This window comes from Microcaecilia unicolor, chromosome 13, assembly GCF_901765095.1.
Source record: "Microcaecilia unicolor chromosome 13, aMicUni1.1, whole genome shotgun sequence".
NCBI classification, from domain to species: Eukaryota; Metazoa; Chordata; class Amphibia; order Gymnophiona; family Siphonopidae; genus Microcaecilia; species Microcaecilia unicolor.
In genome coordinates this window covers 55569214-55596270 of record NC_044043.1, presented here as the reverse complement: position 1 = coordinate 55596270, position 27057 = coordinate 55569214, and the positions used below count along the sequence as shown (strand labels likewise).

The 27057-nt window shown below is 43.9% G+C and overlaps 1 protein-coding gene across 1 annotated transcript in view; it reads left to right on the top strand.

The window, feature by feature from the left end:
- The window catches only part of SPECC1 (sperm antigen with calponin homology and coiled-coil domains 1), a 217134-nt gene that overhangs the window by 161402 nt on the left and 28675 nt on the right, over positions 1–27057 (top strand). The gene's annotated exons all lie outside the window — the stretch shown is intronic.

Below are 27057 nucleotides of genomic sequence, written 5' to 3'. Positions count from 1 at the left end.
GTCTTTTCCCTTGTGACTTCCTGTTTATTTATTCATTTGGATTTGGCTCATGCCTTTTTCGGTTATAGATTAAGACGAGTTACATTCAGGTGCAGCAGGTTTTTTTGCCTTTCCTTGGAGGGCTCACCATCTGTTTGTACCTGAGGCAATGGAAGGTTAAGCAAGACCAGTGCTAGGGTTTCTGGCACCTCCCTGCAACCTATAAATCGGAGCCTCCTTCCTCTTTCTTTCTTTCTCCCCCCCCCTCTCCTAGTGCAGCATATACCTTTTCTTTTCTCTCCCCTCATCCAGCATTGGCTATTCTGAAAATAGTCATGAAATACAATATTTAAAATAGCCAAGAGTTTGGTTAATGACGTTTTCTTTGTATTATTCCCATGGTCTCATGGCCCACCCCTACTCTAAACTATGCACATGTCACATGTGTGTATGCATTCACAGATCATGAGCCCTGCACACAGTGGTGTGCTGGTAAATGTTTAACAACAGGCTCTCTCCCCGGTCCCCCTCTGCGCCCCCCCCCCCAAATTGCAGAGCTGGCTATAGCCGGGGAGAGAGCCTGGGGGGAGGGGTGGCAATGCATTACTCCAGGAAAAAAAATTAAATGATCCCAGGTTTCAATCTAATTCATGTTTAATGTGCAATAAAATGCCATAAATAAGTAAATAAATATAAACTTTTAATGGTGAGCACCTGATTCTCAAAGTGAACATATTCCAAACACTATAATGAAAATAAAATGATTTTTTTTCTAACTTTGTTGTCTGGTGACTGTTTTTCTGATCATGCTGGCCCAATATTCGATTCTGCTGCTATCTGTCCTCTTAACTCCGTTTCCAGGGCTTCCTTTCCATTTATTTCTTTCCTTTCCTAGTTTCTTCTTCATTGCTGTTCCTCAGCTTCTGCCTATTTTCTTCATCCATGTGCAGTTTCTCTTCCTTTTCCCTCATCTCATCTCATCTCCTTCCTCACTTTTCCCTCCCCTTCCATCCATGTCCAGCATTTCTTCTCTCTCCCCTCCTCTCCCCTGCCCTCCATCCACCCATGTCCAGTGACCCTTCTCTCCCCCTGCCCTGCATGCACCCAGCGACCCTCCTCTCCCCTGCCCTCCATGCACCCATGTCCAGCGACCCTTCTCTCCCCTCCATCCACAAATGCCCAGCGACTCCCTTCTCTCCCCTGCCACCCCCTCCCGAGTTCGGCGAATTCTCCTCCCTCCCTCCGGATCCGGTCCCTCACGTCACCGACCCGACCTGACTTTTCTAATTCTTCGGGGCAGGCAGTCTAGCCTGCCCGCTGCCAGCACTGACTCTCCCCCACTGGCGCTGCCGGTTCACGCTTCAAAATGGCCGCCGAGACTTCAGCAGAAGTCTCGCAAGGCCGCCTCTGGAAGCCTTGGCGGCCATTTTTAAAGTGCGAACCGGCAGCGCCAGCGGGGGAGAGTCAGTGCTGGCAGTGGGCAGGCAAGACTGCCTGCCCCGAAGAATTTGAAGAGTCAGGTCGGTGACGTGAGGATCTGGAGGGGGGGAGGGAGGGAGGAGAGCCAGCTCGCGCATTTCAACAACCGGCTCGCAACAGCCGAACAAAGTTAACAACCGGCTCGTGCGAGCCGGCTCCAGCACACCACTGCCTGCACACATAGCAAAACATAGGAAACTGTGGAGTCTGTAGACAGAAATATTTGGGGTGGCAACAGGGGGGACAAGCTAGGTATGTGGGGGAACAAACCAAAGCAATGTTTCTGCACATCATGCCCACCAACACATCACACTCACCACCACATCACACTCTCCTCTCCCCAACCCCCCTTATAAAATTAGCAGTATAAGACTCCATAGCTTTCTATGCATAATGAAATCGTCTTCCTCCAGCCAGTTTCAGCTACTCGGTAAAATTGGCATAATAGCACCTGAGTATGTGCTAGTCATGATTGAACTATCCCCGAGAAGCGCAAGCCCTGAAACCAGAAGCTACTTACCTTTTCATCTATCCAAATGCAGAAACATAAACTATAAAAACCATCTACACAGCCGGATTCACCTACCTGGGTTCGAAATGGTGGAACTCAAAACCAAAGGCAACAAGAAGCATCACCAACTACCTTCAGTTCAGGAAAGAAATGAAAACCCTACCTCTTCAAAAAAAAAAATTCTATACTTAACTATATAAGCTATCGTCATCCTACCTCCTCAAATCTACCTCTACAAAAATTCGATAACTAATTACATAAACTACCATCGTTCTTACCCTTCAAACCAACCTCTTCAAAATTCCCAAAACATTACAAGAAATTATCGTCCTACATCTGCAAAAATCTTCACGTGAATGATTCCTACCTCTTCAAAACTACATCTTCAAAAATTCCATAGACAAACACGTCATAACTATAAAATACTATTGTAATCACATCAAAATGTAAATTGTAAGCCAGCTTGAACCAAAACTTGTTTTTGGATAACAGTGGGATACAAAAATGCATAAATAAATATTATCATTCAACAAATTTTTCTATGGGGAGTGAAGTCTGGATTCTCTACAGGATTGAACCAAAATCTCAATAGAAACCCTGCACCTCCAGTTAATGTAACACAAACTGAACAATAGAACTATCCATCTTACATCATGTCATACAAAAAAAAAATATTCAGATTGTGATTATCGCCTCAGGAGCAGCACATGTTCCTTCCACTGACAGACACTGATTAAATCAGATAGGTTTGTGTGGTGCCTCTACTGGCAGGGCCGGTGCTAGGGTCTCTGGTGCCCCCCTGCAGCTTACTAGTTGGTGCCCCCTACCCATCCAGCATCTCCTCTCTCTATCTTTTCTCCTCACAACCAACACCCCCACCCCCATCTTGCACCCCTCCCCTCCCAGGAGCAGCATCATTTGTGCACATTTGTTATAGAATACTAATGTTTACATGCATACAATGCACATGTATGTGCATAAGTGCTAAAGCACTATTCTATAGTTTACACACATAAGTCACTTAGTGCATAAGTGCAAGGAGCATGTACATAAGTTATATGCTAAACTGCCACATTTAGCCGTGAGCTGTTATGCTTGCTATAGACCTGGTGTAACTATTCACACCTACATTTAGCTGCATCGTTGCTATCTTAGGCTAGTATTCTCTATTGGCATCTTGGTGCACAGATGACGTTATAGAATTGACGCTTAGCGTGCAGCATTAATACACCCAAATTGTGGTGGAGGCCAGCTATAGAATTGTCCCCAAAGAGTATAATTATTCATTTACACGGAGCATTCTCAAATCGACCAATAAAATTTGCAGCAACAGGTACAGTTACAAAAATATTCTGTTCAAACTCTTCGTGTCACATGAGTGAGAGAAACTCAAACCCCTCTACTACCAGACACTGAGAACGAACACAACACCTTGTAAATAGACACTCAAGCTGTACTAACCCTACCTATGAAAGTCAGCACTGCAAATATTCTACAACACCAGAATACATGCAGTTGGAAAAAGAACACCCAAACAAGCTACATGTTAAAATAATCCTTCTCTGTGATTAGAAAATGAAAACACACACTGTCGCCTAGTAAAAAAAATAAAACGAAAAAACAAGAGAGAGACTACAGATTAGAAACAAATACCTAGACAGAATGAAATTGAAAACCCAAGAAACCAGATTATGAGCAGTGGAAAACTGAGAAAAGAGAAACAGAAATGCATTTCCTTCTGTACAAAACAAAGTACAAGAAATCCACATTTTCAAAGCTGACACCGCATTTCTCTAAATAGTGAGAATCAATTTTTTTCTACCTTTATTGTCTGACCATTTTTTTTTCTACTTGGGTTGGTCCTGCTCTGTCCTTACCACATCCTCTTGTTGGTGTTCTCCCAAGTCCTTTTTCAGGATGTAATTTCCATTTTCTTCTTTTCACTATCCATCTTCTCTAATGTTACATCTACTTCTGACTCAGATCCTTCTGTCTCATTTTTTTCTCTATTTCTCTCATCCTGCTTTTTTTTTTAACCTACAGGTAGCTAAATTTCATTCCTCCCCTCCCCCATCTTAATTCTCTGCCATTCTCCTATTTACCAGCTTTTTAGTTCTTGCACTTACCTCCCTAATTCTCCCATTCCTTCCTGTGTCTTATTCTTCCCTATCTCCTATTTCTAGTATTTCACCCACTTTCAAGTTGCCCATTTCCACTTTTCAAATTCATTGCCTGCCTCCCCAGCTTATCTTCTCTACCTGAGCCCCTTACCAACCTCTAGCTCCTTCCCTGTCAACTCATCCCTCCAGCTTCAGTCCCTTTATGTCTTATCCCCTTATTCAAGCTTCCATTTCCCCTTTAACTTTTATTTCCACCCTTTCTCACGTCTGTCAAAGATCTGTCCCTCTTCACAACTCTCCATCTCTTTTGCCACTTTCCCTGTCATCTTTTACCCCAGCCTCTTCTCCCATAATTTGTTCTCCATCCACCTGCCGCCTTCTCCAATGTTTATTTACTCTATCTTCCCTCCACCTTAACCCCCTTCCCTGTCATCTTTTACCCCAGCCTCTTCTCCCATAATTTGTTCTCCATCCACCTGCCTCCTTCTCCAATGTTTATTTACTCTTATCTTTCCTCCACCTTAACCCCCACTACCCATCCCTTTGCCCCTCCATCTTTACCTTTCCTTGCATATACCCTTGCTCTCCCAACCCCCCACATAGTATTTGCCCTTCTCTTCCAGCCTCTACATCAGCCCCCAACCCTCATCTGCTCCTTGTCAGGGCTTAGACCCCTTCTCCCACCCCCAACCCCAGTCTGATATCTCTGATCTCCCCTTCTCTCTTCCCCAGCAGTAGCATCAGTCCCTTCTTGCATCTGCCTCAGCACCAGACCCTTCTGTCACTCCTCTCACTTCATCCCCAGCCATTTTTTCTTAGCACCTTAAGTAGAGAGGTGTGGTAGCTGTGTTAGTCCACTCTTAAAGGTTATCAATAGAAATCAAACAAAATAAAACATGGAAAAGAAAATAAGATGATACCTTTTTTTATTGGACATAACTTAATACATTTCTTGATTAGCTTTCGAAGGTTGCCCTTCTTCGTCAGATCGGATATAAGCAATCTTGGCACCTAAATCAAAGTCATTGCCAAGCCTCTGCCCCCTCTTTTCAGCCCCCAGTTCCAGCCCCATTATCTCATCTGCTCCTATTTTCAACCCCAGCCCACTTCTCCCAACTGTCCCCCTTTTCAGTCCCCAGTTCCAGCCCCATTATCCCACCAGTCCCCAGTTTCAGCTCCTAGTTTGAGCCCCAGCCCCTTTTCAGCCCCAGCCCCTAATTTTAGCCCACAGTTCCAGTCCTAGCCCCCTTATCCCACATACCCTCCTTTTCAGCCCCCAGTTATTTAAAACCTAATGATATTTTAAAATAAATTAATGTAGGGTTACTTTCATTAAAACAATTATATAATGCTTTTGAAATCATGTTAGTATTTGCATTATATTTGTTGAGGGTACACATGCCTTGTAGCACACAAAGTTTGAACTCTGCTTATATATAAAAAAAGCTGTGCTAAAGATAATTTTTACACACACATCCTATAAAAAATTAAAGAGAAGGTGGGTCAGGTGTGATTGGGGGTTGGGGGATGACTAATTTCTCTGTCACTTTTTACAGACATTTGAAAGGGCCATGAATTTCAAATGCCACTGCTGCTCCTTGTGATCTTGGGCAAGTCGCTTAACCCTTCAGTCCCTCAGGTACAAACTTAGATTTGTGAGCCCTCCAAGGACAGGGAAATATACCTGAATATAACTCACCTTGAGCTACTATTGAAAAAGCGTGCGTTAAATCCAAATCCTTCCCTGCTAAATAATGCTGTTGAGTGTTTGCGTCTTCTCCGTCATCTGTATATTTCTCACAAACCAAATTCTGTAGAAGAAATTGCCAAGCCATGAGCAGAAACTTTTGCTACTTGTTCTCTCTACCCCCCCCCCCCATGTGATATTAGAGCAGCAACCAGAATCTTTGAATATACAGTACACTTTTGCCTTTTTCAATTCATTTTCAGCAGTCAAGAACTACTGAAAATTTTTCAGAAATGTAGCTCGATTTTGTGTATAGATCTGAGTATAAGAAAGCAGGTAGGCAGGCAATTTACAAGATCCAGCACGAGCACAGCATAAAAAAAAGAAGCAAATCGTGTGATAAATAAATGTCCAATTTATTCATCACACAGCCATGTTTCGCCCTCACAAAGAGCTGCGTCAGGGGCTTGAGATCAAACCCAGTGGTATAGTCAGAAACTTTCACCTACTGGTTTAAATGGCTTCTCTTCTGAAAAACAGCAGCACTTATTTATGGTTTTAGTGGTGAATAAGTTTGACATTTTTTAAAACTTTATTTTCCTGGTGATTTGCTTCTTTTTGTATGCCATGCTAGATCTGAGTATATCAATATCGCAAGGCATAAGAATTTTTAATTAGTGTACTTTCTGCTTAAAGTAGTTCAAAGAGGATTATAACATTTAATAAAAACACAATAAGAATAAAAAAATAGAATAGAATAACTAAAATTGAGCAAATATCACAAAAACAGCAGTGGGGGGGGGGGGACCCCCCAACTACATGATAATAGGTAACAAACATTAAAACCATGACACAGAAATGGTATGACAGCAGTTGATATATATATATTTTTTTATTACATTTGTACCCCGCGCTTTCCCACTCATGGCAGGCTCAATGTGGCTTACATATTATATACAGGTACTTATTTGTACCTGGGGCAATGGAGGGTTAAGTGACTTGCCCAGAGTCACAAGGAGCTGCCTGTGCCTGCAGTGGGAATCGAACCCAGTTCCCCAGAACCAAAGTCCACCACTCTAATCACTAGGCCACTCCTCAGAAACACACCCCTAAAAGAAAATCAGCTTCTGTGATAGATAGTGTTGAAATGACTGAGGTTTATTGTATGTTTGATCTTCATTCAATAAAATTTCTATTAAAAAAAAAAAAAAAGAAATGACTGAGGTTTAAACTTGTGGTCAATGAGACGCTTCTTGTAAGCACTGTGCATCAATTCACTGCCTTGGAAAGAGGTTTGGACTTTTTTGGGTTCTGTATATCTTAAGAGTTGGACAGTAACTCCCCAAGTTTGTGTTTTGGATGATATGTAGGATATTGTAGAAGGCACTCGGGTGTCCAGCGTTTTCCTTTGAAAGCAGTCTCTGATAGCCAAGAGATGTATCTTACTGCGTTGGATTTCAGATGCATCCCTTTCTTTTACTTTTTGGAGAAATCAGATGTTTACGTTACTGACAATGGAGCACCTTTCTCTGTCTACCAGAGGTCCGAAAGCAAAGAAATCATTTCTTAAACTGTGGACCTGGACCCCATATTTGAATACATTGGCGGACCATGTTTGGTCTTCTATTCTGAACACCCTTCATTTATAGTGATTCCATGCACTTGCTGGTAGTAGTTAGTATGAAAGAGGGGGAAGGGGACATTTGGGGTTGTGGGCTTACAAGGAGGGATGGAGAATGAGTAGTTTAGGGAGTTAGAGTAGTGGTTTTCATACAAGATCTTGTTCATTATCATTTGTTATTCTTGGAGTTCCAGATATTATTGCTGTTTTCATTTCCACTTACTTTATGTATTTTTTGATGGATAATGTCAATAAAGATATTGAAACATAAAAGAGGTCTAAACTACAGCCGCCTGACTTCTAAAGGAAGAGTGTTCCCAATGACCTCAGCACTATAAGGTAAATTTGTCATATGACCTTTTGTGGAAGAACTCCTTGGGGATGGGAAATGCAGTTTCTTGGTTCCCTCGAATCTAGTTGCTCTACCAGAAATACTCCCCACAGTCAAACTTGGCATATAGGCAGGAGCAGTACTATAAAGTATCTCATGAGCTAAACAGAGTAGTTTAAAAAATAATTCTCACCCAAACTGATAATCATTGAAGCTCTTTTTTTAAAAAGCTGTGGCATGCTTCAGTAGTCAACCCTCTAAAATCAATTTTGCTGCTGTATTTTGAAGAATTTGTAGGCAAAGCTCAATCTATTAGGAATATCAAGCCTTTTGCATCTAAGGCTGAAGGGGTGGGTGGAGGGGATACTAAGCCTGTCATCTATAGGCTCAGGGGATGGGTACAGGGATATAGAGCCTTTCCCGCCTTAGGACTCAGTGTTCCCGTTCCTGCTAATCTCATTCAACAGGCAGCTTCTTGGAAGTCTGCAGAGATCATGTGATTTGCTTACTGTTGCCATAATAGATGCAAGGGGGTATAAAGACATTTCTCTTTTTTTGTGATTGTTCCTTCCCTGGAAAAAAAATGCTTCTCTGGGCCAGCATCTTTGTTGAAGCCATTCATCAGGGTGTAATGAAATGGGCTGGTGCCAGGGCAGCTTTGCAACTAGAATGCCAAAGCAGCAGAAGCTGAGCAAAGGGAGATTGGAAGGGGGTAGAAGAGTCTGAATGGGGCAGTGGGAGACATAGTCCATACCCCAGGGAGATTCATGAGTAGAATGATAGTGGAAGGCATTAGAAAAATGAAGGCATTTCATTTAACTGCACTCTATATGTATTCAGAGCATTCACACCGAAGGAAAGAGAGAACATGAGTATGGACTTTTTAGTTTATTTTGTCTGACTGGAAAGTACCAGCATAACTGCAAGAACCACGAAGAAACTGCAGCTTACCTCCTGGGTTTTTGTCTCCTCTTTTAACAGATTTTTTGTTGGTAAATTGTACGGTACTGTAGAGATTAAATATTAAGCAATTTTTTTTATGTTTCAACGGTTTTTATTGATGACAAATCCAAAAATGCAACTTCACTATAACACAAAATATTAAGCAATTTAACAAGCTGGCCACACTAGGTATATTGCTTTGAAGAAGCAGACATCCCATAGAACCTGCTCCCGTTAATCGAGAGGCAGGTGCGACGTAACTGGAAATGCGCCCTGTACGACACCTCCCCCCTCCCCAGTGCTCCGTTTCCTGTCTACTGCATTGTGGCCAAGCAGGGAAGGCAATGGATGGGGCACAGTTTTGGCACCCTTGCCTCCCTTGTGTCCGCACCGTCCACACATAGCTCACTACAGCCCTGCTCGGGGGATGTGATGATGGTGCTGGTGTATGGTAATATCTCAAAGCCTCGCCCTATTCTGCTCATCAAAAAAAGCGCCTAGTAGCGCACGTGTTGGAAAAGCTCAGGAAACCCTTTGCATAGCTGGAGACCTCAAATGTTGGGGCTCTGCCACTCCACCCCCCGACTGTTATTGATGGATTGAGTTGGACTTTGAACCTTTGGCCTTCTCATTTGATGCTTGCTGCACTGTTGTGGAGTGATTGTATCCAAGGGATCCTGAAGGAGGAAAAAAAAACTCAATGCAAGGAGGCTGATGAGGAATTTAAGAGTTCTGCAGCAGGCTGGACTATGCGGCTGTCGTTCTCCTAGAAAGGAGATGAATCTCCCTCCCATTGGCCTCGACTTTTTTTTTTGTATTCTTAGGCATTAGTAGAAGTTTCCAGGGGTCAAGTGAACGGAGGCTGCTTTCACTGCGAGAGGCTTCATTTTTGGTACAGCTAAAAAGCAGAACTGTAACATGGTGGTTCCCAAAAACTTGGGTTGGGTTAAAATGCCATTCTGAAGGTGTGTTGCTGTAAAAACAGAAATAAACGCTTGCCTGGGGTATTGCTGTCTCAATTGCTGCCTGTGTTTTTTTTTTTTTTTTTTAAATATAAGGATCCCTTCCAAAATATCACGGATTAGTGCTTGTAACAGTGGATTGTTCAACTCATGCTGTGCTCCCCTGTCTATAACACTATTGGACAATTAATGTTCTGAGCACATAGCACGCAGCTTCATCTTCACAAGCCTTTCATGAAGCTGCAAACAGGAGAATAAAAGCAGTGAATCGGATCAGAAAACTCAGCCAGTGTATGGGGGGCAGCCTGAATCAGTGTCTCATTTCCAGAGTGGCTTTTAGAAAATAGAAACTCTATTTCACCTGGTTTTCTCTTCTAACCTGTGTTGTTTTCTCTGCTTTTCCCATAGTGACATATGTTGCTATCAGTGGCATAGCCAGATGGGTAATTTTGTGTGGGTCTAAGCCCAAAGTGGGTAGGCCTGAATTTTGCTCTCCAACCCACCCATGCCCGTGGTCTGGCATCTCTCTTCCACTCTTCACCCTGCTCGTGAATCGGCATCTCTCCTCATCTCTCCAAAAAACCCTTCCCCTCTCCAAAAAAACCTAAACTTTTAAAAGTCATCTTCCTTTCCAGAGATAGCTGGCAAGGAGCTGCGATTCACATATTCTGCTTGCGCCATCCACAGAGACTTCCCTCTGACACAACTTCCTGTTTCCACATTGGTGGGACTATACTAGTGGGAAGGCTGGGTGGCCATGCAAGTAGCTTCTGTGGATCACTGCTGGTGATCTGTGGAAGAGAAGAAAAGTTTTAAAAGTTACGTGGGTGGAGGGGGTGAGAAACTGTAGGAGATGCTGGATCATCAGCAGGGAGGCAGGGGAGGGGAGAGAGAGATATGCCAGGAGTGTTTAGCCTGAGCCAAAGTGGGTGGGCCCCTGCCTACCCAGGCCCACCTGTGGCTACACCAGTGGTTTCCTGTTTCACACATATAGTGGCTCATAGGATACAGTATCCCCAGAAGCTTTGTTGGCTTCTTGTGGTTTATAAGTCATACTCCCACTGTTACGTTTTGAGTCATCTGTTTTGTAGTTGCCTGTGCTCGTGTTTACCTTTAAATTCTTCCACCTGGAGCAGAGCTTTGTGAACAAGGATTTAAAGGAGCTTTGGCTAAGGGCAAAGGTCAAATAGCTAATAAGGATATTACATTCAAGTAGGAAGCCTGTTCAAAACAAATCATGTGCATCTGGTTTGACTCTGGCCCAGATGCATTAAAGACATTGGTAATTCCCGTTCCCTACCGATTCCATAGCGAATCGGTAGGGAACGGGAATGCATCAACGATAGGGAATGCAAATGAGCTACTCGTTGTAGCTCACTTGCATTCTCTAATCCTTCAGTACCTGTCGGAGAATCGGGACGTCACTTTAGATTAGGCTTCTCTTCCTGGTCTCTTCAGCCAATCAAAGCGGGCTTAGCTGGCTGTTGTCAGCGAAACGCGCTCTGATTGGCTGAAGAGACCAGGAAGAGGAGCCTAATCTAAAGGGACGTCCCGATTCTCCGGCAACCAGGAAAACATAAAAGTTTTGCTGTGGAGGGGCGGCGAAGACAAAATAGAAGGGGGGGAAAAAACACCAGCACCGGCAGAGCTAATAAAAAAAAGCGAAAAAAAAGACATCTCTCAGAAGCGCAGGGAGAGTACGTCCTTAAAGGACGCCCCTCACATGCGCTCCCTGCTTTTTTTTTTTTCTTTTTTACCTTTTTTGGGGGCCCTTTTCCTTTCCGATTCCCTCACAGGAGCCCTAACAAGAGGTCAGACATCTCGTTAGGGTTCCTACAGTAAGGGAATCGGAAAAACGGAAGTGCATCTCATTATAATGGGCTGCAACGGTAGTGCAGCTCATTATAATAGCTTTTCAATCATTTGCATTCCGTTTTCGTTGCCTGCTACCGTGGCAGGGAAAATGCCCTTAGTGCATGCCCGGGGTGAACTACTTGCGTTTTAAACTGGCTAGTACCAGTTTAAAACGCAAGTTGTGGGCTCGTTAGGTTTTGTGCATCTGGGCCTCTGTTTCTAAGTATCTGTGTGGAGTGTGTACTAAGGTGGCAGGCCTTGAAACAGAATCCTAGAAGATGTTATCCACCTCATCTGCCCATTTCTACCTGGTTACTGTATTGTAAGAAGTCTCACTTGATCTGTGGTCTCTCTCTGTCACTAAAATTCTTTGCTGTCTGTCTCTCACATATATATATGATTGAATTCTTCTGCTGACTTGGTTTTACCATCTCTGCTAAAAGTCTGCTCCAGGCTTCCACCATCCTTTCAGTGAGAGAACATTTTCTCATAGTTTTTGAGCTTTCCCTTTCATATACTAATTTTCACCCTTAATTTAATTTAATAAACCTTTTCAGTTTGTTGGAATATACAAGGCAGATTACAGCAATATAAAAATACAATCATCAGTCTATCAAGAAGTTATAGTAAAAATTTTTAAATCTCCCTAATTTTGTTCTTCTTGTTCCCATAATCGCATATATGGCGCCAAAAGGTGGACAATGCAGTGGGACCAGATGGGATCCACCCCAGGATATTGAGGGAGCTCAGAGAGGTTCTGGCGGGTCTTCTTAAAGATTTGTTTAATAAATCCTTGGAGACAGGAGAGGTTCCGTGGGATTGGAGAACGGCGGAGGTGGTCCCTCTTCACAAAAGTGATTATAGGGAAGAAGCTGGAAACTACAGGCCGGTAAGCCTCACTTCAATTATTGGAAAAGTAATGGAAGCCATGCTGAAGGAAAGGATAGTGAATTTCCTGGAAGCAAATAAGTTGCAAGATCCCAGACAACATGGTTTTACCAAAGGGAAATTGTGCCAAACGAATCTCATTGAATTCTTTGACTGGGTGACCGGAGAATTAAATCAAGGACATGCTATGGACGTAATCTACTTAGATTTCAGCAAAGCTTTTGACACGGTTCCCCACAGGAGGATCTTGAATAAACTAGACGGGCTGAAGATAGGACCCGAAGTGGTGAACTGGATTAGGAACTGGTTGACAGGCAGATGCCAGAGGGTGGTGGTAAATGGAGTTCGCTCGGAGGAGGGAAAGGCAAGTAGTGGAGTGCCTCAGGGATCGGTGCTGGGGCCGATTCTATTCAATATATTGTGAGTGACATTGCCGAAGGCTTACAAGGTAAAGTTTGCCTTTTTGCGGATGACACCAAGATTTGCAACAGAGTGGACACCCCGGAGGGAGTGGAAAGCATGAAAAAAGATCTGTGGAAGCTAGAAGAATGGTCTAACGTTTGGGAATTAAAGTTCAATGCGAAGAAATGCAAAGTGATGCACTTAGGGAGTACAAATCCACGGGAGACGTATGTGTTAGGCGGTGAGAGTCTGATAGGTACAGACAGGGAGAGGGATCTTGGGGTGATAGTATCTGAGGACCTGAAGGCAACAAAACAGTGTGACAAGGCGGTGGCCGTAGCTAGAAGATTGCTAGGCTGTATAGAGAGAGGTGTGACCAGCAGAAGAAAAGAGGTTTTAATACCCCTGTATAAGTCGTTGGTGAGGCCCCACCTGGAGTATTGTGTTCAGTTTTGGAGGCCGTATCTTGCAAAGGATGTTAAAAAAATGGAAGCGGTGCAAAGAAAAGCTACAAGAATGGTATGGGATTTGCGTTGCAAGACGTATGAGGAGAGACTTGTTGACCTCAACATGTATACCCTGGAGGAAAGGAGAAACCGGGGTGATATGATACAGACGTTCAGATATTTGAAAGGTATTAATCCACAAACGAACCTTTTCCGGAGAGGGGAAGGCGGTAGAACGAGAGGACATGAAATGAGATTGAAGGGGGGCAGACTCAAGAAAAATTTTAGAAAGTATTTTTTCATGGAGAGAGTGGTGGATGCTTGGAATGCCCTCCCGCGGGAGGTGGTGGAGAGGAAAACGGTAACGGAATTCAAACATGCGTGGGATAAACATAAAGGAATCCTGCTCAGAAGGAAGGGATCCTCAGAAGCTTAGCCGGTTGTGGGAGGCGGGGCGGGTGGTTGGGGGGCGGGGATAGTGCTGGGCAGACTTTATACAGTCTGTGCCCTGAAAAAGACAGGTACAAATCAAGGTAAGGTATACACAAAAAATGGCACATGTGAGTTTATCTTGTTGGGCAGACTGGATGGACCGTGCAGGTCTTTTTCTGCCATCATCTACTATGTTAATTTACGCATGGAAATCGAAGCGTATTCTATAACAATGCACTGTCATGACTGTGGTCGTGATCCCTCTCTGACTCACCTTATGTCCCGATGGTCAGCTGCTGTGCTGGCTACTGTCTGTAGGGTTTCTTTCAATGTGTGTTTCAAGCCTCACTTTGGTGTTCAGTGTGTATTTCCCGTCTCTGTCCTGTTTATAAGAAAGTGCCTTTCAGTGCCTTTGCAATGCCAAAGGTCTCCAGGTTAGTCCGTGTGCAGTGTAGCACTTCTGCCTTGTTCTAGTCTGTGTGCCTGCGGGCACTTCTGTCTTGATTCCTTGTTTAGGGTGCCTGTGTGCACTTCTGCTTCTGTTCTTTTCGGTCTGTTTATATGCTAGGTTCAGCCTTCAGCCATAGTTCCTTTGCTTGTCTGTGTGGGTCAGCTTTGTGTCCTGCCTAGTCTGCCTTGCTTGTTCTAGTCCCCTCTACCTTAGCTTCAGCCTTAGCTCTGTTGTTTGTCTGAGTGGGTCAGCTTTGTATCCTGCTTGTCTGCCCTGTTTGTCTTCAGCTCCGGTCCCCTTCCTGCTTGTCTCTGCCCTGTTTGCTTTCAGCTTCTGTTCCTGCCAAGCTTGTTTAAGTATCCTGAATCCTGTTCCTGCTAAGCTTGTTTTGAAAATTCTGAATCCTGCTTGAGTATCCTGAATCCTGTTCCTGCCATGCTTGTTTGAATATCCTGAATCCTGTTCCAGTATCCTGAATCCTGTTCCTGCCAAGCTTGTTTTAGTATCCTGAATCCGGTTCCATTCAAGCCAAGTCCGGTCCTGCATCCGGTTCCTGTCAAGCCATGTCCATCCCAGCATTTGGTTCCAGCCAAGCTTGTTAGTCCAGTCCTGCTTGGGGGGGTTTGCCTCCTGCTGCCACTCAACAACAGTAGGCCAAGGGCTCATGTTGTTCCAGAGTTCGTGACTGTTTGTTTAAAGCCTGGGACCGTGACATGCGCATAACTTAATTGGTTAACTAGCTAATCAGTGCTCATAATTGGATATTAACAAGCAATTAGCACTAATTGGCATTAGTTACAATTTACGTGCACAACTCGCTAAGCGTATTCTGAAACGTGGGGTGCCTAAATTCTGGGTCGCATAGTTGAATAGGGGGACATGAGTGTGCTGTTATAGACTACACCCACTGTATGCCTAATTTAGGTGACGGGATGTACGCCAAGTAAAACATGGCATAGATGGCTGCAACTAAATTTGGTTGTGTGGAGAGGCGCTCGGTATAGTTCTATATACACCACGTGAAAATTTACAGAATACACCTAGGCATATTTTTTTCCGCATGAAATTTTCAGGCCACATATATAGAATTCAGCCCAATATGGGTAATTTTACACTTGAGGGCTGAACGCCTGCATCTTTGTACAATGCCTACTAGCAGCTCTACCAGCTTCAAATTGTCCCTCCATCAAATACAGACATTCTCTCTTTAACAATATAGTTTTAGCAGCAGAGCATCTCCTTGTCTAGAAATCTCAGACTAGTAACTGCTCTGACTTCAGGGCAAAGAATTCCCAAAGACCTGGGCCCCATTTTTCACTTCTTCCATCTTGTTTCTAGTCTTTAGTAGTATTTTTCCAGTTGCGGTTTATATGGAGCATGTTTCCTCTCCTTTTCTCCCCTGCTGCCTTTTTGTAACGTGAATTGTTTACAACAAAATCATTAGTCATCTTTTTTGGGGGGGTCTGTTTAGGTTTTTTTAATGGTTGTTATTTCCTGTATGGAGCCCAGTTGACATCCATGCTACAAGTTCACAGCCTTTACCAACAAAGGGTAACCACTTCTTCTGATAATAATGTTCAGATTTCAGTGTTATCTGTTTTCCTGGATCCAAATGTTCAAAAAATATGGATTGGGGTGATAATTTTAGTAACCTCACAAGCCCTTTCCTGGCAGAGAGGGATCTGTGACGGTTTATAGCTTTCAGTGATGTAGGACTTTCCTTCCGTTTCTGATTCCCAATGCTTCTGCTTGGTCCTTTGACCCTGTGCCACCCTCCCCCCCCCATACAACATCTGTTATATTTGTGAAAGAAAAAAAAGACTTGTATCCCTCCGTCCCCTTTCTTACTCCATTGAATAAAGTGATGTAGTAGCCGTGTTAGTCCACTTTTAAAGGTAATAAATAGAAATAAAACAAAACATAGAAAAGAAATTATGATACTTTTTTTGTTGGAGTAACTTGATATATTTTTTTTATTAGCTTTCGAAGGTTACCCTTCTCCTTACTCCATTGAAGAAACTTTCCTGGCCTGGCAATTTATACATGCTGCTGTGATAATATATGTAAAGGAAAACTTTCCAAAGGGATCGAGCCACATATAGATTAACTCAGTATAGCCAGTTAGGCTCACCAGACAGTTGTATTAGTTGCTCTAAATGGAAGTACTCCCAGGGACGTTGCTTCATTGAGGAGAAAGCTACCTGTATACATAACATTTCACTGTATCTGCATATTTCTCCTGACCACCGACTGACCTCACTTGGACAAGTTCCTGGAGGAAAAGTCCATAGTTTGCTATGGGGAAGCAACTGGGATTGGTAGCATGGACTATGTGTTCTGTGTTCTTTAAATGATTACAGTTTGGTTCTCCCAGGTCCAAAACAGGCATGCTTAGAATCTATGACACACAGTGCCTTCTATTTCACTGCTCCTACTTCCTGGAATGCCTTACCTCCTTATATACACAGTATGTCTTTTGTTAAGGAGTTTAAAAGTGGCCATTAAAATGTGGCTCTTTGAACAAGCATTTGGATCTTGATTTTTTTGGCAATAGTTTCAGGCTCTCAAGCTGGCTTTATCCCTCGGTAAGTTTTTTTTGTTATTTTAATCTTGGTTTTTGATTGTCTGGACTTGTTTCTCTTGTGTGAATGATGCTTTCTGTCCTTTCAATATTGTAGTTCATTTCTTTTTTTACTTAATAATTTTGATTCGTACACCGCCTTATGTTTTCTCCATCAAAAGAGATGCACATTTTGCAAAGCGTTTTTTTTATATTTTGCGCAGTGCAGGAGGCGATATGTTTCTATTTCACCAGTGTTGCAGTGCATGCAGAGTCTGGTTTCTTGAGGTTTCCTGTTCAGTTTTTTTATGAACAGCTCTGTTTATAATTTCTAGCTCTTTGGTGAAGGTCTATCTATGTTCTGCATGTCTGACCAAAGTTTTATGCATTTTGCTTCCTGTGCTCAGTTCATTACATCACATCACCACCATCTATTTCATCCCTTCAGTCCCTTGGCAGCACCACCACCTTGCACCCCCCCCCCCCCCCCCCCGGGACTCCAAATCATCTTGGATTTTGGCAAGAAGCCCTACTGCCTCTGTCTCTCCAGGCTTCCCTCTGAAAATGAAACCATGGGACTTCATAGTTTTCTGTAGCCCCAGCCCTGGCATTTGTTCGATTTTCCTGCAGTTTTAGTGAAGTCGGGGGGCTCATTATAGGTGACCATAAGAATTATTAAGAGAACTTTATAGCGTGTGGTTTCCCCTCTTCTAGTACTAGTATTTTTTTCATGTTTCTATTATTGTTTTCTAGCTTTTGAGTTTTCTTGAGATTTGTGCCCTCTTCTGTATCTGTCTGTACAAGTTTGCTTTGTATTTTCATTTTTAATTTGTTTTGTATATTGCATAGAGCAGTGATGGGCAACCTTTTGAGCTTGGTGTGTCAAAATTCGCGAAAAAACCGAGCATAACTCGGGTGGTGTGTCACTTTGAGAAAAATCTACTAGGACCGCCCCCGGGCCCCCCCTACCCGAGATTGCTGCCCACCCGAGGTCGCTGGGCCCCCCCCTCCACCTGCTACCGGGTCCAGAACTAACCTTAAAGCCTCCTTTCACGTCGCAGCAAGCAGCAGCAGGGCAGACCTCTCCTCCTTCCTTCTGTGCTCTGCCCTCGCGGACGTTACGTCAGGCGAGGGCGGGACACGGAAGGAAGGAGTGGCCTGCCCTGCTGCTGCTTGCTGCGATGTGAAAGGAGGCTTTAAGGTTAGTTTCCGGGAGCGAGGAGGGAGGGCGGACCACACTGCGGCAGCGCCGCGTGTCATCAAAAATGGCTACGCGTGACAGTGCTGACACGCGTGTCATAGGCTCGCAATCAGGGGCATAGAGTGAGTGTGTATGGTCCCTTTTTTTTCCTAGATGGTTTTGGATCTCTGTATCTGACAAATTATCAGGTTTGTCCCTGACCTAAGAGCACTGAGATGCACCTTACTGTCCAAAAAAATTATTGCCCCAACTGGTGTGTTGTGTGTTGCTTTATACTATTCCAAGGGATGGCAGCGGCAAGTAATATGCTCACTCACTCCCCCTGCTGGCTAAAGAGGAAGGTGCACGAGATGAGGAAAAAGCAAGTTTAGAACTTTGCCCCTGCTTGCCGAAGTTGTGACCTGTACCCTGTGCCTATCTCGTCACCTGATGAGAATTTTAAAGCACACCTGAGATTCCTATGTGACATATTGGCTAGAAACGTTTGTGCTAGTGTGTAAGTTGTTCTGTTTTCTAGTCTGCAACTCCCAGTTGGAGGTGTATTTAGGGCCTTTTATAATATTTTCAAGGTTTCCTTTTCACAGGTAGGGTTGTTACCATTTGTGCCTGGTAGGCTTGCTATGTAGATGATAGAGTATCTTATAGGAAGGGAAAGGATGGAGAAGGGATCGTAGAGAGAGTAGGACAGAAAGATCCATGGTGAGGGAAGTGGAAGGGATTTTGGATTTAGCTCATGCCTGTTTCAGTCACATACAATCAATGTCCATTATATGTCTGTCCCATCCCAGATTAGGGATCCTCTGGCTGGCTGGCAAAGTCCTACTGGGAGTGGGGCTCCTCCACACCCCGACCTGGGTGTCTTTTTCCACCAGGCACTCCTTTCTTCTTGAGGTTCCCTGTGACGGGGAACCAACCTAGACCCCCTCTGCCCCCAGCAGAGGTTTCAACAACCAGCCACACCAAAGTCCACCTGTTCAGCTCTAGGACTCCCCCTCAGTACTCAGGGTTTTGGCGGGGATAAGGCAACCAAAGACCCCAATCCACTATTCACAGTCCCTTTTATCTGTTCTGCTCCGCCTCTGGAGGCTGGGCTCCCCCTATATCCACCCACCAGGCCAGATTTACCAGCCCCCATTACCATAGTGACCTCAAGACAATCTTCCCACCTCCTGCGTCCAGCACAGGCATTTTCCTGGGGGGGGGGGGGAGAGGGTTGTTGCATACATAAAGATGTAAAAAAATAATATGAGAGAGAACCCTAGCTGCTTTATATAAATAATATTTTATGTTGTATTTTTTAGGAAGTGCCATAACAAGTCCTCCTTTCCTTTCTTTAGTCTCGTTCCAGTTTGTCCTTTTCTTTTCACTTGTCTCCTCCACCTTTCCCTTGTTTCATTGATTCCATTGTAGGATATCTTCCCTTTTTTATCTGTTCTTCCGCTCTACTCAGTTTTAAAATTCTTCTGGGTTTTTTTTTTTTTGTTTTGTTTTCCTATTGCTGGAATTAATTTCTTTTTGTTCTCATTCCACTTTTAACTGCCATAATCATTAACAGGGGCTATCCCTTGCTGGACGTCACCAGTAGCATACGTGCATCTTGCAACACAGCTCTTCCCATGCAGCCTTTATCTCAGCCAGACTTTGTCTAATTATCAGAGCAGGACAAGAGACCCTGTTGCGGGGATAGATAATATAACAATGATTCTGCATTTTACAGTGCCAGTTAGAGCCCTGTTTACTAAGCTGCGCTAGAGGCGTGTTAGCGTTTTTAATGCGCACTAACCCTGTAGATGCCCATAATATTCCTAAGGGCATCTACACGGTTAGCTTGTGCTAATTTTTGGCATGCACTAAAAACGCTAGCACACCTTAGTAAACAGGGCCGCTGTTAGTGACTTCAAAAATATTTCACATCACAGCCTGTATAGTTCAAAATTATAGCACAATTTGATAAATTAGTGAAGTAGAGTGCTGTAGATTAGTGCTAAGGTGCACTATTATACCACTACTGGGGGAGGGGGAACACTGTGTAGAGCAGTGGCATAGCTACGTGGGGCTTGGGGGGCCCTGGGCCCCTGTAGATTGGGTCCTGGACCCCCTGCCGATGACCCGCTCGACCCCCCCCCCCTCCCGCCGCCAACCTGCCTACCTTTGCTGGCAGGGTACCCCAACCCCCCGCCAGCCGAGGTCCTCCTCATAAAAGGCTTCCTATTCCTTCTGTTTCTGACGTCCTGTCTGCAAGGCTTCGTTCTGTGAGTCTGACGTCCTGCACGTACAATGTGCAGGACGTAGAAACAGAAGGAATAGGAAGCCTTTTGCGAGGAGGAACTCGGCTGGCGGGGGGTTGGGGACTCCCGCCAGCAAAGGTTGGCGGCGGGAGGGGGGTCGAGCGGGTCGTTGGGGAGGGGGGTTGACAATGGCTGGCGGACGGTGTCGGCAGCAATGGGGGGACCGGGGGGGGCTACAATGTGCCCCCTCACCTCGGGCTCTGGACCCCCCTCCCGCCAAAGTCTGGCTACGCCCCTGGTGTAGAGGTGTCTCCCTACTGGAGTAGCTCAAGAGTACTGCAGGAGAGGAGTGAAATGCATTGGCAGATCAGCATGTGAGGTCTTGGTACTGGAGTAAGGGTGCTGCAGAACAGGAGTGAGGTGGGAGATCATTCACGAGTCCTTTTACTAAGGTGTGCTGAAAATGGGCGCATGTTTTGGGCACGTGCAGATCCATTTTTCAGCGCGCCTGCAAAAAATGCCTTTTTAAAATTTTTGCTAAAAATGGATGTGCGGCAAAATAAAAATTGGCACACGTGTTCATTTTGGCTCTGAGACCTTACTGCCTGCCATTGACTTAGCAGTAAGGTCTCATGTGGTAACTGGGCAGTACTACTACTACTACTACTATTTAGCATTTCTATAGCGCTACAAGGCGTACGCAGAGCTGCACAAACATAGAAGAAAGACAGTCCCTGCTCAAAGAGCTTACAATCTAATAGACAAAAATAAATAAAGTAATCAAATCAATTAATGTGAACGGGAAGGAAGAGAGGAGGGTAGGTGGAGGCGAGTGGTTACGAGTCAAAAGCAATGTTAAAGAGGTGGGCTTTCAGTCTAGATTTAAAGGTGGCCAAGGATGGGGCAAGACGTAGGGGCTCAGGAAGTTTATTCCAGGCGTAGGGTGCAGCGAGACAGAAGGCGTCAAATGCCACTATGCCAGAAAATAAACATTTTTCGGCCGCACATATCGGACACGTGCCAACTCTATTATATCTCATCTAACAAAAACAAAAAAAACCCTGTCCTTTCACTTGTTGAGGGTCTGTCCTCTCTAAACCTTTCTATCCTATTGCCTGTAACTTACAATTGTTGCAATGTGATTTCATAATTTTATGCTAGCAGTTTCTTATTTGAACTGTGTTGCACTTCTGTGCCAGTGATTTCATATTTTTATGCTGCAATTGTCTTAAAGGTGCTCTCTAGAACTGTGTTTTGTACCTGTGCCAAGTGATTTAATCCAATTAACTTGGTTACACAAGATTTGGTGACGCTGATTCTGGTATCTGTCTTAAAGTTGTGTTTATTAGAATTGCGTTTTGAATCTTCAGTGCCAGAGACCTAATTTAAATCAATTTGGTTACATAGCACCTAGTGACTCATACCTTGGGAGGAGAGGCAATTTGTGTACAACTGTGTAGTTAGAGAAAAAAAACCCCAGAACTTCACTTTACCTTGCGAGCTGTGAGTTACGCTGGGCTTTTTCAGAATTGGTTTGATTGGTAACTGAGGTTACCTGTGTCCTTGGGGAGAACTTCAGACAGTATGTTTCTAGACATTTAAACTAGAAGGCGGGGGGGGGGGGGGGGTGACAAAAGGAAACAAGGGAATTCGAAAAGTCACCCCCAGAATAAACTTGATGGCAGAGGGAAAGGTCATCTAAATACAGAAAACCACCTAAACTCTCTATGCAGATGGAAAGAAATGAGCACAAATGCTCGCAGTCTAGGTAAAAAAGGTTCAAGACTTGCAAGCCCTGATGTTTGAAGAAAACTTGGATATTGTTGCTATTAGAGACGTGGTTCAATGATTCCCATGAATGGGATGTGACTATACCGGGCTATAATCTTTTTAGAAAGGATAGAGAGGGCCGAAGAAGTGGGGGAGTGGCGCGCTGTATGTGAGAGACAATATCAGAGCGGCTGAAATGCAAGGCACCTGGGGAAAGGAAGAAGCTTTATGGATTGTCCTGGAAAGAGAAGATGGAACCTGTGTCCATACGGGGGTTATCTACAGACCTCAGGCACAAATAGAGAAGCTAGACAAGGATCTGGTAGAGGATATTCAAAAGATTAGTATGAAAGGGGAGGTGCTACTGTTGGGAGATTTCAACTTGTCTGATGTGGATTGGAACGTCCCGTCTGCGGAATCAGAAAGAAGTATGGAGATTGTGGACGCCTGTCAAAGTGCCTTGCTCAGACAAATGGTGAAGGAACCCACGAGGGAAGGGTCGATGCTGGATCTAGTGCTCACGAATGGAGGAAGTGTTTTTAATATCTGGGTGGGTGCCCACCTATTTAATAGTGATCATCACACCATATGGTTTGATATAAGGGCGAAGGCGCAGTGTGGACGCACAAAACTAAAAGTACTGGATTTCAGACGTACTGATTTTGATAAAATGGGGGAATACCTGAAAAAGGAGCTGTTGAAGTGGGAAAGCGTAGGAGAAATGGAACGTGGTCAAAGCTGAAGGCTGCTATAAATATGGCGACTGATCTTTACGCGAGGAAAGTAAACAAAACCAAGAGAAACAGGAAGCCTATATGGTTTTCCAACCAAGTAGCTGAAAAAATAAGAGCAAAAGAGGCTTTGTTCAAGAAATACAAAAGAACACAACGAGAGGATCACAAAAGATTATCGGATTAAACTCAAAGAAGTGAAGAGGGAAATATGGCTAGCAAAAGCACGAGCAGAAGAAAAAATGGCTAAAGATGTAAAGAGGTGATGACCTTTTTCAGATATATATTGGAGAAAGGAGAAAAGATAGGAATGGAATTGCGAGACTGAAAGATAATGAGAGTGGTTATGTGGAAAGTGAGGAGGATAAAGCGAATGTGCTAAACAATTACTTCTCTTTGGTGTTAACGGAAGAAAATCCTGGTGAAGGACCACGGTTGGCTGCTGAAGGAATATTTGGGAATGGAGTGGATACTGCGCCGTTTACGGAAGAAAGAGTTTATAAACAGCTGGAGAATCTGAAGGTGGACAAAGCTATGGGGCCGGATGGGATACATCCCAAGATACTGAGGGAGCTCAGAGAGGTCCTGGCAGGACCTCTTAAAGATTTGTTTAATAGATCTTTAGAGACAGGAGAGGTTCCGCGAGATTGGAGACGAGCGGATGTGGTCCTTCTTCACAAAAATGGAGACAGGGAAGAAGTGGGAAACTACAGACCGGTAAGTCTCACATCGGTGGTAGGAAAAATAATGGAGTCGCTGCTGAAAGAAAGGATAGTTAAGTTTCTAGAAGACAACGGGTTACAGGACCCGAGACAACATGGCTTTACCAAAGGAAAATCCTGCCAAACGAATCTCATTGACTTCTTTGACTGGGTGACAAAAGAAATGGATGAAGGCCATGCGCTAGATGTAATCTACTTGGATTTCAGCAAAGCATTTGATACGGTCCCCCCAGAAGACTTGTGAATAAGCTGAAAGGGCTGAACTTAGGACCGAAAGTGGTGAACTGTATAGAAAACTGGTTGACCGACAGGTGGCAGAGGGTGGTGGTAAATGGAATCCGCTCGGAAGAAAGGATGGTGAGCAGTGGGGTTCCTCAGGGGTCGGTGCTGGGGCCCATTTTGTTTAATATATTTGTGAGAGATATTGCTGAAGGGTTGGAAGGAAAGGTTTGCCTTTTTGTGGATGACACAAAGATAGCCAATAGAGTGGGTACCCTGGAGGGAGTAAAAACGATGAGAAGGGATCTCCGAAAGTTAGAAGAATGGTCAAGAGTCTGGCAGTTAAAATTTAATACTAATAAAAACACTCTGGGGTAAATATAACGTTCAAGTTTCAGTTAAACATATCACCATATACACAAGAGAAACCATTGAACTCAGTCTAATATTCTCTCTTTTTTTTTGTTTTATATTTGCAGTGAATCACATATTGAAAAATATATTAAAACGAGTGATAGCATGTGACTAATGTTTGTAAAGAGTGCTCAGTACCACATGCTGCTACGGCTGGGCTACTAAGATGCAAGCATGAGTTAATCTCAACATCATTGCACTCATGCCCCACCACCCTCCAGTGTGGAATATGAATAATATATAGTCAATGTCTCTGATCTTCATATAAATAAACTCCACTTATCTTAAAACTGGAGGAGGAGTTCAAATAAATCCTGTGCTCCTCAGTAGTACCGCTGCTGTCACAGATGTGTTTTCGTGCTTGTGTTAGTGCTCATGTGCAGATAAAAACTTATCTAATCATCAGTTCATTTTCTGAAACTTGTTAATGTTCATTCTGTTGTTATTTGTTCCCTTTTAAATCGTTCTCGACACAACGTGTGTTTCGCTCAATGAGCGTCCTCAGGAGAACTCGTAAGATGATCCGGGACATATTCATATAGACCGAAAGGTTCGCCACTCCACTCACTCATGGAAAAAGAAACGATGATTAGATAAGTTTTTATCTGCACATGATGTTGAGATTAACTCATGCTTGCATCTTAGTAGCCCAGCCGTAGCAGCATGTGGTACTGAGCACTCTTTACAAACATTAGTCACATGCTATCACCCGTTTTAATATATTTTTCAATGTGTGATTCACTGCAAATATAAAACAAAAAAAAGAGAGAATATTAGACTGTGAGTACAACGGTTTCTCTTGTGTATATGGAGTTAAAATGTAATGCCAAGAAGTGCAGAGTGATGTATTTGGGGTGTAGAAACCCAAAAGAGAGATACCGAATAGGAGGGAAGAGATTAGCAAGCTCGACTCAGGAGAGAGACCTTGGGGTGATGGTGTTGGACGATATGAAGGTGAAGAAACAATGTGACAAGGCGACGGCTGTGGCTAGAAGGATGCTAGGCTGCATAGAGAGGGGTTTAACCAGCAGAAGAAAGGAGGTGTTGATGCCCCTCTACAAGTCGTTGGTGAGGTTCCACTTGGAGTATTGTGTTCAGTTTTGGAGGCTGTATCTGGCCAAAGATGTAAAAAGACTGGAAGCGGTACAAAGAAAAGCTACGAAAATGGTATGGGATTTGCGTTGCAAACTGTACGAGGAGAGACTTGCCAACCTGAACATGTATACCTTGAAGGAAAGGAGAAACAGGGGTGACATGATACAGACGTTCAAATGTTTGAAAGGTATTAATCCGCATACGAAACTTTTCCAGAGACAAGAAGGTGGTAGAATTAGAGGACACGAATTGAGGTTGAAGGGGGGCAGACTCAGGACTAATGTCAGGAAGTATTTTTTCACGGAGAGGGTGGTGGATATGTAGAATGCCCTCCCGCGGGAGGTGGTGGAGATGAAAACGGTAATGGAATTCAAACATGAGTGTGCATCCTTTCCTTGTTTTCTTTTGTCTTGTTTCTTTTATTCTCTCAAAATTAATTGTAACCGTGTCACCTCTGATCTGTCAATAGCCTATCAGTGCATTGTAAGCCACTTTGAGCCTGCTAAACTGTGGTATAAATGTGCAAAATAAATAAAATAAACACAAAGGAATCCTGATTAGAAGGAATGGATCTATGGAATCTTAGCGGACATTGGGTGGCAACGCCGGTATTTGGAGAATAAAACTGGTGCAGGGTGGACTTCTACGGTCTGTGCCCTGAGAAAGGCAGGGACAAATCAAACTCGGATATACATATAAACTACTACTACTACTACTACTACTTAACATTTCTAAAGCGCTACTAGGGTTACGCAGCGCTGTACAGTTTAACAAAGAAGGACAGTCCCTGCTCAAAGGAGCTTACAATCTAAAGGACGAAATGTCAAGTTGGGGCAGTCTAGATTTCCTGAATAGAGGTATAATGGTTAGGTGCCGAATGCGACATTGAAGAGGTGTGCTTTGAGCAAGGATTTGAAGATGGGCAAGGATGAATGAGTTTATCTTGTTGGGCAGACTGGATGGACCGTTCAGGTCTTCATCTGCCGTCATTTACTATGTTACTGCAAGAGCCACGCAGTAGCCGGGCGGTAACTCCAAATTGGCGCGCATTCGGTCCTAGCCTACATTTTGGATAGGTTTCATCCATGTTCTCACTTTTACACTATCAAACTCTACAGCTGGGCTAACCTTGAGGTTAAACTGGGTTTAATTCGGACTGCTTGGCTTCCTCTCTATAGCAACACTACCAGCTAATACTGAGAATGGAAGGGAGTAGCAGTTGGTGTCTCTCAGACAGAAGGTCATCATTGTGATTCCCAGGCTTGTGGAGGGACGAAAAAAGAGGGACATCACGGGGGGAGGGGGGGAAGCCCAGTAGCCCATGAGTGAAAGATCATACCTGATAGGGAAAATGGAGCAGGAGACTATCAGGAAAGAAAAAAAGAGAATACATATATATATATATATATTTTAATAAAAATACCCAGAAAAAAACTATATAGAATAAAAAATGAACTTTTATAATGGTCAGTAATTGTTGGGGCTATTGTGAACAAAATGTAGTAACCACTCATGAAAAATTTACTGGAATTATTTTCTCTGATTTCCGCACTCAGAACCTCTTAGTGTCGCTTCTGATTACTTAGAGCAACAGCTCAAGTTTTCTAGCAAGCTGTTATCTTACGGTAGATGCTGTTGCATTTACAGAAAGTGCTTATTAGCAGCTGCTTTGGGGAGCTGTGGTGCCCTGCTGAATGCCACAGCTTGCAGGGCATCAGGTATACAGCTTCTATAATCCTTTATGGGCTCTATGGAATAAATAGGTCCAAGCTAGGGCATGCCAGAAGGGCAGTGACAGCAGCGTGGTGACAGGTTTGCTTCTGGCCTAGCCCAGACATGTGCTCTGAGCTGTCTTTGGACCACTTCTGATACCATGAATGTCTGTACCACCGAAGCTTTCTAGGATAAAGGACAGTGTCGAGATAGTCTTGACCTGAGGAGGGGGGCTTTTAACACCTTAAAGCAGGTCAAAAAATATATCAAGTTGGTCCAATAAAAAAGCTATCGGGAAA